The 16,214-nt window shown below is 43.6% G+C and overlaps 1 long non-coding RNA gene across 1 annotated transcript; it reads left to right on the forward strand.

The window, feature by feature from the left end:
* Nucleotides 1-2,587: 2,587 nt before the first annotated feature.
* On the forward strand, nucleotides 2,588-15,631 carry LOC129862860 (uncharacterized). The gene is made up of 4 exons (XR_008760834.1): nucleotides 2,588-4,547; nucleotides 6,994-7,137; nucleotides 7,303-7,395; nucleotides 14,612-15,631. It is a non-coding gene; the product is annotated as an uncharacterized LOC129862860 (long non-coding RNA).
* Nucleotides 15,632-16,214: the final 583 nt, after the last annotated feature.

Raw genomic sequence — 16,214 nt, forward strand, 5'->3', positions numbered from 1 at the left:
GCCACTCAAGGAGATTCAGAGACATGTCCCAAAACCACTCCTTGATTGTCTTGGTCGTGTGCTTAGGGTCGTTGTCCGATTGGAAGATGAACCATTGCCCCAGTCTGAGGTCCTGAGCGCTCGGTAGCAGGTCTTCATCGAGGATCGCTCTGTACTTTACTCCGTTCATCTTTTCCTCGATCCTGACTAGTCTCCCAGTCCCTGTCGCTGAAAAACATCCCCACAGCATGATGCTGTCACCACCATGCCAGTTTTCTATACTCTTCCCCAGATCTGTGCCTCGACACAATCCTGTCTCGGACCTCTGTTGACAATTCCTTCCACCTCATGGCTTGGTTTTTGCTGTGACATGCACTGTCAACTGTGGGACCTTATATATACAGTTGTGTGCCTTTACAAATCATATCCAATCAATTTTATTTACCACAGGTGGACTCCAAATCAAGTTATATCTCAAGGATGATCAACGGAAACAGGAAAGACCGAGCTTAATTTCGAGTCTCATAGCAAAGGGTCTGAATACTTACGTGAGGATGTTTTTAGGACGTTCTTGTGATGTTGTGTCATGATCTCCTGAAGGTCCCCTGAATGTTCTAGGGACAGTGTGTCATGGTCCCCTGGAGGATTTTGTGTAGTTCCAGATTTGTCCCGGGGACGTCACCTGATGGTCACCTGATGATGGAAAAAATATGTTTTACGCAGGGCACGCACACCCTAGTTTCATGACACATCACCCCTTGTTACTGTTGCCAAGCTCATCAAGACCCTGATTGGTGAAGTGCAGTGTGACTGAAAAAACAAATGATGATTTTTATGACACTTATTCAGGAGTAACATAAAAACAGAATAATATGCCCACCAACATTAGACCGCTATATTGAAAACCCAAACTCAAATTGCTGAAAGTCAATGTAATTAAATAAATGAGAGAATAGTCAGATTAACTGATAATTAATATAGCAGTGCAGGTGTATTAAAGGTAATGACTGTGTAGGGGACTTCCAAGTCTACAGACTTTGGGGAGTAGCAGAAAGATCAGCACACATTACATCCAGAGGTTCTGAGTTCAAATCCCTGGTGGGGTCATATTGAAAAGTCAGTACTAAGTGAACATGTCAAATGTAATCCTATTGTGATTGATTAAAGATTTGTACACTATTTTATCGGAACAGCGTACCACTTACCTTAAAACCCCTATACCATTTCATGATTTCACTCATAATGGTTTGGGACACCTGGGACCATCACGTGACAAAAACCTCCAGGGGACTATGACACAATGTCCCAAAAACGTTCAGGGGACCATAACACAACGTCCCAAGAAACTGCTAAAAATGTCCTTTGGGACTTCCCCGAGACAAACCAGGAACTATACAAAGATCCCCCAGAGAACATTCCATTGGGAGCATCACGCGACGTCCTACGGACTAGTAAAATGAAAGACCTGAGAACGACCTAAAAAGGTCCTGACATGGTCCTCAGTGATGTCCTGGGTACTTACAGGGATCGAGATAAATGAACCCCAGAGAACGTTCCCATGGGACCATCACGCAACATTCTTAGAATGTTCTCAGAATGTCAGTGGGATAACCATCGCTCCAAATGTTCTCAGGATGTCCCGTGTTTGCTGGGACCCATTTTCCACAATCACAACACACACACACACAAACAAGGGTGTCTTGCTCACACACAAATAAAATAATTAAGACCCCAAAACCATATACTGAGAACCCCTATGGTATAAACACATGATGTCTATCCCCACGCCTCCTCATCAATCACGACTTTGGCACGCAAGGTATCGGATACTTTTGGGTATTTGAATTGCATTTGCTAGACATTTTTCTGCACTGTGGGAGCTAGAATCATAAGCATTTCTCTGCACCTGCTATAACACCTGCATATCTGTGTACGCGACCAATAAACTTTGATTTGATTTGAGAAAGATGCACAAAGACTATCAAACCGTCACTCAACCAGGGAGAAGGACAGTCATTTAAGAAAATCACCGAACATAGATACTGATATAACCACAAGTTCCAAGTGTTTCTACTTAAAAATCAGTCCTAGAAATCATGCTTGATTCTCTCTGCTTCTTCCGTTACTTGCCATACTCTTCAAATCTCTAGCGCTTCTAACAGAAAAGTGAATGAGAGAAGACAGACAGGGGAGGAGAGGGCAGTAGAAAGTCAGTGAAGGGATAACACAGCTGCTCTCTCTGCATGGTGATCTTGTTCATCTGCTGCCTCTCCTGGAGACAGAAAGTCTTTGAGCACTGCTGCCTGTAGCTGAGCGACAGTCTTGGAGCATTGTACACCCTGTAGCGAAGACTGGGTCGACACAGTCTTGGAGCATTGTACACCCTGTAGCGAAGACTGGGTCGACACAGTCTTGGAGCATTGTACACCCTGTAGCGAAGACTGGGTCGACACAGTCTTGGAGCATTGTACACCCTGTAGCGAAGACTGGGTCGACACAGTCTTGGAGCATTGTACACCCTGTAGCGAAGACTGGGTCGACACAGTCTTGGAGCATTGTACACCCTGTAGCGAAGACTGGGTCGACACAGTCTTGGAGCATTGTACACCCTGTAGCGAAGACTGGGTCGACACAGTCTTGGAGCATTGTACACCCTGTAGCGAAGACTGGGTCGACACAGTCTTGGAGCATTGTACACCCTGTAGCGAAGACTGGGTCGACACAGTCTTGGATTACTACAAAGTTAAGGTTCCGCAGTTGCCACTAGTTTTAGTGCTACAAAACCCTTCATTTGAACAGTTTACTGCCTGTAGCTGAGACTGGAGACTGGGTTTGAGAAGTCAACTTGCTAAAGGACCTGACTGAGGCCAGGTGTTCCAGTTTAGGCCAAGCTAAAGATGTAAAGGCCCGACGGACATTAATAACATACTGAATGTGGACCCATTAGGACAGAGTAGACATTGTAGTCTTTCTCTATGGGGAGTTAATGCATTGCCTTTATCTCAGTAATTCCTCATCAATATGCAAAACATGCACATCAAAGTCAAATAGTTTGCACTTTTCAATAAGTAAAGTTGAGCGGTAATGTGTGTGTAAGTGTGTTGGAATGCATGTGTGGCCGCATGCACGGACATGCTCTTTGTCATCTATGTTTATTCTTATTTTCCCTCTCCCTCCTTTCTATCTCTTTCACCCCTTCTCCACTCCCCTCCCTCTCTCTCTCTCATTTAGTTATTCTGCTCACGCACTCCTGCGGCACCCTTTCTTCACTCCTCAGACAGCCTGGGATGCCACTGTCTCGACAGACACTCCCACAATGCAATGCTTCTACTCCAGCTCCCTCAGTCTGGGCCAGGGCCTGGGTCTAGACCCATGCACACACATGCACACACACACGAACGCACACACACACACACACACACACACACACACACACACACACACACACACACACACACACACACACACACACACACACACACACACACACACACACACAAACACACTGGACCAGGGGTCTCCTACCTTTTCTAGCATGTTAGCTACTTTTAAATGATGAAACATGTCACGAGCTAATCATGATTTTTTTGTCCTAGCTTTCAAATTGTATTTTCCAAAATTCAGTTCTGTGTTTAATAATTCCTGTTTTTTTCCATTTTTTCACTCTCAAAATTCCAGTCATTCATAGAGAAACAAAGAAATAGGATGTTCTGAGTCCATGTCAATGCTTAAATTACATCAGAAGACCATTTGAGGGCTGTAAAAAAAACATGATTAATTGCGCATTTTGCAAGAGAGGAATGTGCTGGTCGAGCGATGTTTTTGCTGCTGCATACGTCAAAACAGTTGGCAAAACCAAAGCCCACCCAAATAATGATGATATAATTGTGCCAGGTAAGACTACTTTGCAGTTAACATTTAATTGAGAAGGTTTTGGGGAAAGTATTTCTGTCTAAATATAATTTATTATTATTATTACTACCCAGAAGACAGTTAGCATTATTGCTAACTGGCTACACTAAGTGAATGATAGACCAAAGTGCACACCACACAGACATACAGGGGCAATATTGCAGGAAATTAATTGGCATATATTTTTTGTTACGTTCAGCACTATAGGGGGAATGGGATATGTCAATGTGGATTTGAATGAATAGTAGCCAGGAGCTTGAGGTGTCAGATACTTGTGAGATTTGTTTATGACAGTTTGCATGGGAACATGTGAAAATACATGCACTTTCAGAATTGTTTGGTGAGCTACTCATGGGTGGGCTGCGAGCTTCTGGTAGCTCGCGATGGACGTGTTGTAGACCCCTGCACTGGACAGTGACCAGTAACTTATTTTGTACATAATGTTTCTGCCACCATGTCTTATGACCGAAAAGAGCTTCTTTATATTAGGGTAGCGATTACTCACCCCGTACTGGAGGAATTCTTCTTCTTTAACAGGTTCGATGGGAGGGATTTACTCCAGACACCCGACAAGGCCCTCATAACTGTCATTCGCAGGAGGAAAAGACGAAGATATCGTGGACGATGGTCCTGGTGCCTTGCAGGGCAGCGAGAGGGTAATCTACCTTTACCATCAGTCCTATTAGCAATGTACAATCAATGGGAAATAAAATAGACGAACTTCGAGCACTTATATCCTACCAACGGGACATTAAAAACTGTAATATCTTATGTTTCACAGAGTCGTGGCTGAACGACAACAATTAACATACAGCTGGCGGGTTTTAAGCTTTTTCGTCAGGATAGAACAGCGGCCTCTGGTAAGACAAGGTGCGGCGGCCTATCAATATTTGTAAACAACAGCTTGTCCACGAAATCTAAGGAAGTCTCAAGGTTTTGCTCACCTGAGGTAGAGTATCTCATGATACGCTGTAGACCACACTATTTACCAAGACAGTTAACTTCTATATTTTTCGTAGCTGTCTACATATCACCACAGACCGATGCTGGCTCTAAGTCCGCACTCAATGAGCTGCATACGGCCATAAGCAAACAAGAAAACACTCATCCAGAGGTGGTGCTCCTAGTGGCAGGGGATTTTAATGCAGGGAAACTCAAGTCCGTTTCACCTCTTTTCTATCAGCATGTTAAATGGGCAACCAGAGGGAAAAAACTCTAGACCACCTTTACTCCACACACAGAGATGCGTACAAAGCTCTCCCTCACCCTCCATTTGGCAAATCTGACCAAAATTATATTCTCCTGATTCCTGCTTACAAGCAAAGCCTAAAGCAGGAAGCACCAGAGACTCGGTGAGTAAGAAAGTGGTCAGATGAAGCAGATGCTAAGCTACAGGACTGTTTTGCTAGCACAGACTGGAATATGTTCTGGGATTATTCGGATGGCATTGAGGAGTACACCACATCAGTCACTGGCTTCATCAATAAGTGCATCGATGACGTCGTCCCTACAGTGACCGTACGTACTTACCCCAACCAGAAGCCATGGATTACAGGCAACATCCAAACTGAGCAAACTGGCATGGGTGCTCAGATCTTCAAATGGTCCTACAGCTGCACCATCGAGAGCATCCAGACTGGTTGCATTACTGCCTGGTATAGCAACTGCTTGGCCTCCGACCGCAAGGCACTACAGAGTGTATTGCGTACGGCCCAGTAAATCACTGGGGCCAAGCTTCCTGCCATGCAGGATCTCTATATCACGTGGTGTCAGAGGAAGGCCCTAAAAATTGTCAAAAACTCCAGCCACTCTAGTCATAGACTGTTCTCTCTGTTACCGCACGGCAAGTGGTACCGGAGCGCCACATCGAGTTCCAAAAGGCTTCTTAGCATCTTTAGCATACTGGTTATTGTTCGGAATTTCGGAAGACTGGCGTGCCCAAAGTAAACTGCCTGTTACTCAGGCCCAGAAGCTAGGATATGCATTAAATTGGTAGGATTAGATATAAGTTTCTAAAACTGTTCAAATAATGTCTGTGAGTATAACAGAACTGATATGGCAGGTGAAAATCTGAGGACAATCCATCCTGACATTTTTTTTTGAGGTCACAGGCCATTTCAATGCAAGCTTATGGGATTTACAAATAGATAGGACACAGCTTGCAGTTCCTATGGCTTCCACTAGATTTCAACATTCTTTAGAAAGCGTTTCAGGCTTGTTTTTTGAAAAATGAGCAAGTAGTTGTAGTTTTTCCAAGGTGTTTCTCATTTGAAAAGTAGTCTTGTTGACGCGTGAATGAGGTGCGCGCTCTTCGTTATTTATCTTCCCTATTGAACATACTATTCTCCGTCTTAAATATTATCATTCATTTAGATATTAGAGTACCTGAGGATTAATTAAAAACATTGTTTGACTTGTTTGGATGAACTTTACCAGTAACTTTTTGGATTCGTTTGTATGCACGTTGAACGAGTGGATTACTGAGATCATGGCACCAACTAAACTGACATTTTTGGATATAAAGAAGGACTTTATCAAACAAAACTACCATTCTTTGTGTAGATGGGACCCTTGGGATTGCAAACAGAGGAATATCTTCAAAGGTAAGTGATTTATTTAATCGCTATTTGTGATTTTGTGACGCCTGTGCTGGTTGAAAAAGTATTTTGATGTGGTGCACTGTCCTCAGATAATCACATGGTATGCTTTCGCCGTAAAGCCTTTTTGAAATCTGACAACGCGGTTGGATTAACAAGAAGTTAAGCTTTTAAATGATGTATAACACTTGTATTTTCATGAATACTTAATATTAGGATTTTTGTATTTTGAATTTCGTGCTCTGCAATTTCACCGGATGTTGTTGTAGGTGTCCCGCTAGCGGTTCATGCGCCCAAACAGGCTAACCACTAGGCTACCTGCCACCCCAGGTTTATTCAGGAACGTTTATTGTGCTACTTTGATGTGTCAAGTGGGTGAGATGTGCAGTCTGTGTTTGACTTTATGAATTTTGAGATGTCTGAGTTTAACTTCATATAGAAACTCGTTGTCCAAACCTACGATGGCACAGCTGTAATGGAATGTATCTGCTATTTGTATTTACAGCTAAGTCCACTCATGTTCTCTGATTAAGAGGTGATGACTACTCCACTCCACTACCATTGTCAACTCTCTCCTGACATGAACTGAAGCCACGTCTCATGTGCCCGCTCATTCACTGGCACATTGAATGTTTCCCTTCCAAGCACTGTGAGTACCCTTATCAATATTCTCTCATTACTATATGTAGAGGCAATCACATACACAATCACATTATTACACATCAAAGATTTTACTCCTTGCTTGGACTAACTCATTCTTAGCTCTTTTGTCAAACTGCGTAGTGTCTTGTGTTATTGTTTTTTGTCTTCCCAGTCAAATCCTGTCCTGCACTGGTCAAGCCTCTGAACACCTCAACTCATGCATCACACCCTCATTCAATCACTGCTGTGATCCCTTTCCAACACTGTAAGTAGCCTTCTCATTCCCCTTCCCCATAATATTATACTATAAATGTCTTTATTAAATGCTTTAGGTTTAAATAATGAGTCTTTGATGATTTTTGAAACACACTTTGTGGTCTGCGTGCCTTCCGCACCTGTACCGTGGGTCTCCCGTCCTCCTAAATTTACCAACTCACCAGCCTCCACTGATGTCAACTCATAGTCCAATATTGAAGTTGGAGGTGACAATCGATAGAGGAGGAATTGTACATCTAGTCCGTTTCAAGTTGCCCTTGGCTAGGACCAACACATACATTTAAGCTATTAAAACCTCAAGAACGATACTATGTTCACATGGCTTTGTCTCTGAAACTATGTGAAGGACAGAAAGAGAACAAGTGGAGAAATGATGTAAAAATCTTCTCCACTTGACTCCTGCCTACTAAAGGCTGTAGGAAAGGGGATACCTAATGCTGTACTCAATATCTATTAGTCTACAGGTGGCAGTACCTTGGTGCTAATCACCCTGAAAACACTACTGCTGCTGCCAAGACTACAGCGATATTAACCCATCTCATCTCACATGGCAGACAGGGAGAGGAGAGGAGAAGAGAAGAGAAGAGAAGAGAAGAGAAGAGAAGAGAAGAGAAGAGAAGAGAAGAGAAGAGAAGAGAAGAGAAGAGAAGAGGAGAGGAGAGGAGAGAGAGAGAGAGAGAGAGAGAGAGAGAGAGAGAGAGAGAGAGAGAGAGAGAGAGAGAGAGAGACGAGCTGCATAATATAGTCAAGGGAGCTGAACGTTGGGAAAGAGTGCGAGGTGGAAAGAGAGGAAGAGGGGAGAAGGGCATAGAGGAAAGGGAGGGGGAGAGATGAGAAAATAGAGGGGAGGAGGGGAGTAAGGGGCAGAAGGGGGATGGAGGAGGTGGGGGGTCCCTGGGACTTGCAGAGGAGTGCAATTCTCTTTAATGGGATGCCAGTTTGTCATACAATGGTGTTCCTTTTGTCTGAAATGAAATCTCAGGTTCAATTTCAGCTCAAGGGTTGGAGATTGGCCACACATGCTCTCATTAGCTGCCCTTCTCCAGAAACCCTGTCTCTTACCATTTTCTGTGTCTTTCTTTCTCTCTTCCTCCAATCCTAACATTTCCAACACTTCAATGTCAATTCAATGTCAATTTCAAGGGCTTTATTGGCATGGGAAACATATGTTTACATTGCCAAAGCAAGTGAAGTAGATAATATAAAAACACTAGTGAAATAAACAAAATAAAAACATTAACAGTAAACATTGCACACAGAAAAGTTCCAAAAGAATAAAGACAATTTAAATGTCAGATTATGTGCAAATAGTTACAAGTACAAAAGGGAAAATAAATATAAGGTTGTGTTTACAATGTGGTGTTTGTACTTCACTGGTTGCCCTTTTCTTGTGGCAACAGGTCACATATCTTGCTGCAGTGATGGCACACTGTGATGTTTCACCGAACAGATATGGGAAGTTTATCAACATTGGCTTTGTTTTCAAGTTCTTTGTGGGTCTGTGTAATCTTAAGGAAATGTGTGTCTCTAATATGGTCGTACATTTGGCAGGAGGTTAGGAAGTGCAGCTCAGTTTCCACCTCATTTTGTGGGCAGTGTGCCAGAGCGGTCTTCTCTTGAGAGCCAGGTCTGACTAGGCAGCCTTTCTCAATAGCAAGGCTATGCTCACTGAGTCTCTACATATTCCAAGCTTTCCTTAAGTTTGAGTCAGTCACAGTGGTCAGGTATTTATTCTGCCACTGTGTACTATCTGTTTAGGGACAAATAGCATTCTAGTTTGCTCTGTTTTTTTGTTAACTACTTGACACATTGAAAATAATTCTCTTTTTGTTTTCTCATGATTTGGTTGTGTCTAATTGTGTTGCTGTCCTGGGGCTCTGTGGGGTCTGTTTGTGTTTGTGAACAGAGCCCCAGGACCAGCTTGCTTAGGGGACCCTTCTCCAGGTTCATCTCTCTGTAGGTGATGGCTTTGTTATGGAAGGTTTTGGAATCACTTCCTTTTAGGTGGTTGTAGAATTGTGTAGTTGTTTCTTCCTGTGGGAAGAAATGTGTGTGCTTTGCCAATTTTAACCACATACTTGTTGTTTGTGTACATAGATGTTATAATGTTTGTTTTTCCCCCAACACCATTTTCCATAAATTTGTATAGCAGACCCTCATGCCAAATTGAATCTAAAGCTTTTTGAAATCAACAAAGCATGAGAAGACTGTTCCTTTGTCAATTAGAGTGTGCAGGGTGAATACGTGGTCTGGCGATACAACACAAGAGAAGCGTCTGGACATGAACACAGAACCAATACTGCCTGAAAAGTGATGCTAGGGAGTGCTAGCTAAAGGGGGAGTAATCAGGGTAGTGATGGAGTCCAGGTGTGCCTCATGATGGGGCGCAGGTGTGCGTAATGTCACGAACTGCCTCGAAGTTCGTAACAAAAAGGGAGACAATGTGGAGATAAGGAATAACAAAATATATTTATTAACTGAAGTAAACTAAATACAATTAACAATGGTGCGTGTAGTCAGTAATCAGTAGTGTAAGTGAGTGCTTGCGTGCATAAATGTAATAATGAAAGATGTTGAAAGGCGTCAACGCAACAAACAAAAATGGCCACAAAAATGCCACAACCAAAATCTATCAGTGTCTGCATGGAGAGAGTCTCCTCAATGAATGGGGAAGTTGTACATTTATCCTGGGACACACCCGAGCCCAGGTGTGTCCCATTTCGCTGACGACCCTCCCGGCTCCGCCCACCGACATCCTATTAAGGAAAACAAGAGCAAAGAAAAAACATTCGGCAGACAGATTGGGAGGGTTGTCACAGAGTTGGCAGGACCGCTTGTTAGTAAACCGGCAACGTCGAGCTCCAGCATCGGGGAGCGGGAGTAGACGTGACAGTAGCCCCCCTCCCTCCTGTTAGTTGGCAGTGAACTATGTGGCCATTGAGGGCAGCAATGTCGATCAGTTGGAAAAAGATCTTATACCACTTGGTAGTTTTCTGAACGCATTCCACAAAGCTGTTTATCATGTCCGCCTTATCCACTGCCCCCATTTTGACGTTACAGTCAAGCACACAGTCTGGTTTGATGTTTCTCTCTTCCGTCAGGTGGTCCACCTTCCCTGTGGCCGACATGGTTACTGTTTGGACAGTGGAGAGGACATGGATGTCTCGTTTGTCATTCCACTTTACTGCCAGCTGTTGACATTTCTCCTTGAACTCAACCTCCCCCTCTGCATCTTCCTGCTTCCGAATCCTGGCATCCCCTTCCTGTTCGACCTGACTGTGCCACAGGTCGTTGTGCTGTTGGAGAGCAGATGCTGGAAGAGTGTGGGACTGCTGTACCAATTGACCACATACAAAGTGTGTCCTTTGCCGAGATGAGGCGCCAGCATGGTCATCACCACGACCCGGACACCCCAAGCCCCTCATAATGTTGGATGTCAGTGTTGGACCTTGTGTAAACTATAATGTCCTGGACAAATCCTGTCTTGACGTCGCACATGACAAAGAACTTGACCCCAAACCTGTGCCTTTTAGAGGGAATATATTGACGGAACACCAGCCTACCCTTCCATAACATCAGGGACTCATCAATGCATAGGTCATTGTATGGCACAAAGACCCGACCAAATGCTGATGTCAGGCTGGTAAGAACATTTCTTATTTCGTGCACTGGGTCATTTAGGTTGGCAGTAGCATTGTTGAGGAAATGCAGGCATCACAGCAGAACTAGGAAGCGGTCTTGGGAAAAGAGGGGGTCAAAACATAGGATCTGTGCTCCAGTATTCTCTTAGGGAGTTCTTCACTATTCACCTGAGAAGGACTCTAACCAGGAAGGTATACATTTCACTAATTGTGGTTGTCACCCATTTAGCGAGTTTCGTCCTCACTCCTGACTCGCTCTTCACCTGTAGCTCCGAGGCATAGTGATTGGTCTCTCTCCCACCAGCTTCTCTGTCAGAAACAGCTTGAAGCACTCTGCCTCAGAGGGAAATGGGAAGGGGCTTTGCACTCCAGACTGGGACTCATCAAAGCAAACAGCAGGGCCAGGAGGGATGAAATGGCTGGTGGCTTTCCAGCTTCCATAGGCCTCATGTACTTCATCCACTGTGGGTCTGCCTACATCACCAATATCTTCAGAGGGACCTGGGACTTCGTCAGTGGACAAGGGGTCCTCAGATTCGGGGTTCTCAATGGCAAGAAGTTTGGGGGGGGGGGGGGCAGCTCTTCACTGTCACTGTCAGAATCTGATTCCTGACTTTCATACTAAGACTCACGGCTGCACCATCGAGAGCATCCTGACCGGTTGGATCACCGGCTGGTATGGCAACTGCTCAGCATCTGAACGTAAGGCGCTACAGAGGGTAGTGCGTACGGCCCAGTACATCACTGGGGCCAAGCTTCCTGCAATCCAGGAGGAAGCCCACATTTTTTTACGAGACTCCAGTCACCCAAGTCATAGACTGTTTTCCCTGCTACCTACATGTTCAAATTACCTTGACTAACCTGTACTCCTGCACATTGTCTCGGTACCGGTACCCCCTGTATATACCCTCGTTATTCTTATTTTATTGTGTTACTTTTTATTATTTTTTACTTTAGTTTATTTGGTAAATATTTTCTGAACTCTTCTTGAACTGCACTATTGGTTACGGGCTTGTAAGTAAGCATTTCACGGTAAGGTCCACACTTGTTGTATTCGGCGCATCTAACAAATAAAGTTTGATTTGATATGATTTGATTTGATAACTCAATTTAAGGTTGCATTACTCTATTGTTTATAACAGGAACAGGAACCATGTATACCTTTAAAAAAAGCAAAAGCTGTCAACTACATTGTCTGAGTAGGCTTATGTGTTAGGCTAGGTCAAATGTAGGGTGAAGTGGTGGTTTCATTACCACCACTTCACCCTACACAGATTACACCTAGTCCTAGAATAGAAATCTTTTTGGCTGGAGATTTTTCATTGATCTTGCTTTTTAGTCCAGGACTAGGGTTAATCTGTGTCTGGGAAAACATCCCCATGATGTTTTAATGAGTAGATTGGGATGATGTCTTAGATGAAAAAAACAAATTTACATAACCAAGTACATTAATTGGTTAAACCTACTCTAAGATATGTATTAGAGAGATTTGAATGCTAATCAACCCATCCACTGTGAGTACATCTGTTGTTGAGGTACAGTAGATCAACAAAGGTACAGTACTCTAGCAGTAGTCAAGCTGCTGATGATGAAAAGCCTCGTTAGTGCATAGGTCAAATTAGATCGACAATGTCCTGTCTTTTTCGGCTTCAGAAAAAAATCTATAATTTCACAAAAAATATGTTTTTTTTGTATGATTTGAAAGAAAATGTACAGAATGTGGATGAACAATAACCTAGCCTCCTCGTCTGCCTTTTTGGACATTGAAAAATGTACCGTTTTCATGTATGTACAGATTTACTCAAACAAAAGAGTGATCCAAAATGTTGAGCGATCCAAAATGTTGAAATGATCCAAAATGCTTGGTAAATACTGTATGTCCCCTTGACCATGGGGAAGAAATTCGGTGTTGCACTGCCTTACTGCATGTGCAACCCTGAAACGATTCCCTCTGGATCCAGACTCTCTTTGATTTTCCTAACCTGCATTGGTTTTGAAACGTTAAACATATGGGTCATACACGTAGACAGAGAGACAGACATAGTGAGACAGCCAGAAAGCCATGTCACTGCATCGGGAGTAGGGAAGCTACATGGAACTGCCAGTCTGTGTCCCAGACAGACAATATTGAGCCAGACTCAAGCATCATCATACAGCCTGGCAGTACTAGCAGCATCCATGTATTTTGGGCTCGGCCGAGCTGAATAAAGCTTCTTCCTATGGGGTGACGACAGCTGTGCACCATTGCTCTGGCCTGAAAGTGAATGAATGGGACAAAGGGTGTATGAGGAGAGTAAGGAGAAAGAGAGTGATGCTCTTTTACAGCAGCAGCGGGGTGAGGCGGGGTGAGGCAGCGTTCAGACGGGCTGGGCCAGCCATCTCTTGAGCAGGACGGGGTGTGTGAGGAGTGCTACTCTCCCTTTCCCTTTCTGCTAGCTGTAGCTATGTCTCTCACTCTGTGTCTGCTCGGCCCCGGGCCCTCAGCCATTTTGGAAAGTCTCTCTCTGTCTCTGTCTCTCACTACACGGCATGGATTGGACAGGCTGGGGCTGAGGCGTGGTCTGCTGTGTTATGGAGCAGGCGGAGGAGACGAGACTCACCAGGCAGCTGGCTCGCTGGCGTTTGGGGAGAGATTGGAGGCATGTTAGCAGAGAAAACTCTGCTGCGAAAAGCAGTCCTTTTCAGTCTTCACTTTTCCTAAGAATCTTCTGTCGTTTTTTCCCCTCAATCTTCTGTTAGGCTTCTATTATTTTTAGTCTTGCACTCTCTCACGCTCTCTCTCTCTCTCTCTCTCCTTCTCTCCTGCTCTTTTCTTCTCTGACTTTCGCTCTTTTTTTAAATGTTTGTGGTTCCATTTTTTCCCCCTGCCTGTTCGAGGAAATGCATTTTCGTCATCCCCTTGTTTGATTTGATTCGGGGAGTTTAAGACAAAGGGAAACATCCAACATTTTGGCACGGCTCAGGAGAGTCAGAACCGCAGCCAAGGACACTGCTGGTGTCCTAAAATCCCTGGGCAGAACGACACAGCGGCCCCCCCCAAAAAACACCACCCTTTAATTTGCATGGTCACAAACTCCACTTTCTCTGGAGCCAGCCCTGCGCAGCTACAGCAGCTCCTCCTCGACCATATCTCACCGTCTGCATTCAACCTTACGCCGTCTCTAGCTCGCCGTAGCTTTTTTCAAACCCCATCTTGAGGGTTTTGGGTTTTGTACCCCTGTAAATTAGGATAGGACAGGGGGACAGGAGAGGGAAAGAGGGGGAAAAAGAAAGTGTCTTTGCTTCGATTTCTGCCCGGTGACTTGGCAATATTCTCTTATTTGAACAGTGCTGTTGTTATTGGGCTTTTTTCACTAGTAGTTTCAGAACAATTCTGTGTGTTTTGGGGTGTACTGACATTGGGACGTGTTTGTGACTGTGTGTGTTTGTTTGTTTTTGTTTGTGTATCTGGGTCAGACAGGCTCTCTGCTCAGTTCAATGTGGTTGTAATGTGTGTATCTGGGTCAGACAGACTCTCTGCTCTGTTCAATGTGGTTGTAATGATTTATGTGTGTGTCGTTCCAGGTCTCTGCCTTATTTTTGCTGAAGGAACCGGCCTACTCTGTCCCTCAAGCCTGACTCCATTTTGACGCCAGATGAAGAGACGAGGAATGACCAGCCATGTGGTCCCCACACTATGCCAGCTCCAGCCCACACCATCGGCTACCTACTACCACACTGGTACGTTGGCATTTCTCTTTTTGTATTTCTCTACTTTCAGATCCATTCTTCTATCCTTGGTCTTGGTTTGTTGTGATAAGTTAATCAGTGTGACCTATGATTCTGTACCTCTCCTTACCTCACAGGACCCTAGCGGTGTATTGTTAACAGAACTTGTGAGTTCCTGTATTTCTGGCAGATAACTACGGTAAAATAAATAAAGCAAATGAAATCTCCGCCTCACGTATATTCACTCTCAGCTTGTGAAAAATGTTTTGCAGCGATTGTTGTGAAAGATAGTGTGCTGATGTACATGAACAAAACGTTGTGTTTTCTGAGACAAAATGCTATATTAATACGACCTCTCTTTGCCGTTTTCTATTGCATAATGCATCATTTAACGCATCTGCGTCCGGTTTCGCCGTCACATTTTAAATTGCACAATGCCAATTGAATGACCTTTTCGATTTGTAGCTGAATGTCTAAAGCGTTCTATAATTTCTGTATTTTAATAAGACATCAGTTGGTAGAGCATGGCGTTTGCGATGCCAACATAGTGGGATCGATTTCTCAGAGCCAACTATACATAAAAAAATGTATGCACTGTAAGTCGCTTTGGATAAAAATGTCTGTTAAATGGTATATATCACATGTTGTGTTTCTGTAGGGGGGTAAAAGACAGACAAGGTGGCTCTGCAGACCTCACTGGGTACTTTGACTGATTGTCAATTTCATGTGACCTTTCATTTGACATTTGACTGTTGTTGTCTTATTCATAGTGAAATGATACCTTTCTACACTTGTATATCCTAGGGTGACTCTCCCTCAAGCAGTTATTTAATTGTTGTCTTTATATAAGAGCTATGGCCAATATGTTCATTTTTAACTTGTTTTTTTTCTCTGCAATTCCGCATTGCACTATATTGTCAACTCACTGACACTGTGTCAAGTCGTAACAGATATTTTTAGCAAAGTCTGTGTCGGTCCATTTTTACATTACAATTCAGACATCAAGAAGACAGATAGACATATCTGAAATGAAATACTTCTTGTTCGTTCTGGATATTCATGGTGGACACTTATACGTAGATTTGTCATAGGCTACCTCTTGAAAATAATGAATATACGCTAACATAACAATACAAAAAGGCGTTGTAATAACCAATGTACTATTCTCTCTCCGCCCTTTCAGAGTTTGATATTGAGAGGCAAAAGCATGAGTCGTATAAGGGTTATACAACTAATGCCATAGTACATTAAGGGAAAAGGAAAGGGGGATACCTAGTCAGTTGTACAACTGAATGCATTCAACTGAAATGTGTCTTCTGCATTTAACCTTTAGAGGCATTCTGGTATTCTATATTTCCCTATTGTCGGCCTATGTCAGACACAGCGAGACTCCCAACAATGGATTATAAATGATAACGTTGTCTTTGACATGTTTCTATGTTCAGACAGGGTATCCTTC

This window comes from Salvelinus fontinalis, chromosome 9 (assembly GCF_029448725.1).
Source record: "Salvelinus fontinalis isolate EN_2023a chromosome 9, ASM2944872v1, whole genome shotgun sequence".
Taxonomy (NCBI): domain Eukaryota; kingdom Metazoa; phylum Chordata; class Actinopteri; order Salmoniformes; family Salmonidae; genus Salvelinus; species Salvelinus fontinalis.